Source organism: Silene latifolia, chromosome Y (assembly GCF_048544455.1).
Source record: "Silene latifolia isolate original U9 population chromosome Y, ASM4854445v1, whole genome shotgun sequence".
NCBI classification, from domain to species: Eukaryota; Viridiplantae; Streptophyta; class Magnoliopsida; order Caryophyllales; family Caryophyllaceae; genus Silene; species Silene latifolia.
This window is the reverse complement of record NC_133538.1, coordinates 370872186-370875027: the sequence shown is the minus strand read 5'-3', so window position 1 is coordinate 370875027 and position 2842 is coordinate 370872186. Positions and strand designations below refer to the sequence as shown.

Sequence of the window (2842 nt, the reverse complement as noted above, 5' to 3'; positions counted from 1 at the left end):
AAGAGGTGACGTCTCGAAGTGACTAAAGTGTGAGTCGATTAATGACAAGTTCAAGTGCCATAGAGTCATAAGGGATGACTAGTCGATCACATAGGCAGACTGTATGGGACACTCTGTCGGGCAGTGACCGCTTATAGAGTTCTGGTAATTCATATACAGCCTGGTCGTGGCGAGAGCTACTATAGTATCCTTTTGAGTCAATTCTTTGACTAAAGACTTTTTGCCCAAGTTGGCACAGTTTCTAATTGGCTTTGATTTATGCTCTACGACTGTCGTAACTGAAGTCAAATGGGTATCTTTTGGGTCATGATGAACTGTGGCTCTACGAAGGGAATAGTGCGATAGGAATTGTCCATCCCCTTGTCAGAGTTATCAAAAATCTCAGGGCCACTCGAGGAGTAGTGAACTGAAAATGCGTGGCCACGCTCGGAAGGTATCTACGGTAGATAATTCCGGTCAGACAGTTATTCTCCAGATCGAGGAAACCACTCTATATATGATCAAATGTAAGTACGACCTGCAAGACACCTTGCATTGAGTGGGAAATGATGTAATAGGACAAGAGAATTGGTGATGCACACTTGTTAGCACAAGTGGGAGATTGTTGGAGTATGTGTCCTCAACAATAGTGCGATCACATTATCAAATCTCATAATAAGAATACATAAGGGATGATTCAATTATATAGTCAACTGATCAACATTTATCGACAATGATTGACTAACTAGAGTTTGACATTACTGTCGTTTGACGGTGGTGATCAGTTGATCCCTTAAGGTCACACCTAAAGGACGATTCCCAAACTGTAAAGTTAATTAATTGTATATCGATACAGATGAATTCCTTAAATTGAACAAATTTTATTTACCAGAGAGAGTTTTATATCTTATTGTAATATGATTAAATAAAATTCAATTTAGTAATTAAAATGTTATATTACTAAATTGATTAATGTTTATGAAACATTGGAGATAAGAATAATTAGTTAGCTATAATTACAAATTGTTGTAGATTATATTAACTAAATTCAAAATGACCCATAACAGGTCAGAATTTACCAGCTGATCCTGAACCGGTGCAGACTTTTCGACATAGATGGAACTTGTTGAGAAAGAATCGTCAAGAGGAAGCCTTGAGTACTCTTGAAGATGCCTAATATTGCGAGCCATTCCGAGCCTACAGCTGAGTCTATTCCAAAAGGTTTTAATCTTGCAACGAAAGATGGGAATACATTTGATATTTGGTCGTCTTACATCAATCAGGTTGAGAGGAACTTGTATCGTGGAGTAGCTGGTGAGGACCCGAGGAAGCATATGGAGGTCTTTACAGATTACTGTTCTACCATTCCCGCTACTAAGGGAGTGACAAAAGACAAGATTATAGAAGTCCTTTTTCCTTTCTCTCTGACTGATGAATCCCGAGAGTGGCTAACTGATCTAGATAGAGTTGCAGCTGGAATTACAAACTGGGAGACCTTGGCTCTCGCTTTTTACAAAAGGTACTTTCCTCCACAAAGAACCAATATATTGAGAGGGAAGATTACGAGTTTTAAACAAAATACAGATGAGAACTTGTATGAAGCGTGGGGTCAAATTAAAAAGCTTGTTCGGTCCGTCCCACATCACGGTTTCAATCAGTGGTTTTTGTGCAACCAATTCTATAATGGGTTGTATGACGACCATCGTGCCATTTTAGATGCTGCAGCTAACGGTCGGTTTCAAAAGAATATTGATGATGACAAAGGTTGGGGCATTATTGCTGAGATGGCTATCCATTGTGTTGAATATGGGAATCCTAGAGGGGGGTATTAGAATGGTTTCTACTCTTGATAGTGCACTTGTGGCTCAGCTGGATGCCATGAATGCCAGATTTGATAAGTTTGAGTTACAGGCTGCGGGGAATCAACAAATGGTTCACTTGATGTCTAGACAAGAAATCGTCTTATGTGAGAGATGTGTTAGAAATGATGGTCACACAAAGGAGGCATATAAATGACCACGAGATGGTGGCTTTGACTAAGTAGGCATTGCCCTAATTCAAAATAAGACCCCACCTAAATTGTCTGACCCAGGTAGTTTCTCTATACCATGCCATATTGGGACCCATTTCATTGATAATGCATTATGCGATCTGGGAGCTAGTGTAAGTGTCTTACCGTTGTCTCTCGCTAAGAGGCTTGGTTTGACCAAATTTTATTGTACTAATATGACCGTGCAGATGGCCGACCGTACTTTATCACGGCCCCTAGATATCTTAGAGGACATACCTGTTATGATTGGGAAGTTCTTTATTCCCGTTGACTTTGTAGTCTTGGACATCCCCGATAATTCTTACACTCCTATTATTTTAGAACGACCATTTCTATTTACCGCTCGCGCAGTAATAGATGTCGGGGGGGAAGACTTTAACTTTTCAGGTAGGCGATCAGGAGTTAAATTTTTATCAGTCTAGCGTTCGCAGGGCTCTTATGCAAGTCAAACCCTGCAATTCACTACCCTCTACAAACCCTGACACGGAATCTCCTATTGATAATGTTGAATCATGTGCTACGATTTTAACACCTCTGCCCCAGATTGGGAGCAATATGGAGGACCATTCTGTCGTTTTTGTGTTTACAGGTACAGGTGGATTGGGCATTGGAGATGCCGGTGATAACAGTACAATGAAATTCAAGCTCACTGCCAAAGAAGATGTCAAAGACAAAGGCCGGAACAAAGAAAAGAAGATGGTGAAAGCGTATATGGATGCGGATTATTTTCCTTCAATTAATTCGAGTTCATGGAAGCCAAAGAGGACGGTCCGCGATGCTGAAGGGACCTCCTCTAGTCAGAAGCCCTCTTTT

General features: G+C 40.6%; 1 non-coding gene across 1 annotated transcript; it reads right to left on the bottom strand.

Annotated features, from left to right (window-relative positions):
• Positions 1–1523: 1523 nt before the first annotated feature.
• LOC141636684 (small nucleolar RNA R71) lies at positions 1524–1630 on the bottom strand. The gene has a single exon (XR_012541282.1). It is a non-coding gene; the product is annotated as a small nucleolar RNA R71 (small nucleolar RNA).
• Between the last annotated feature and the right edge of the window lie 1212 nt (positions 1631–2842).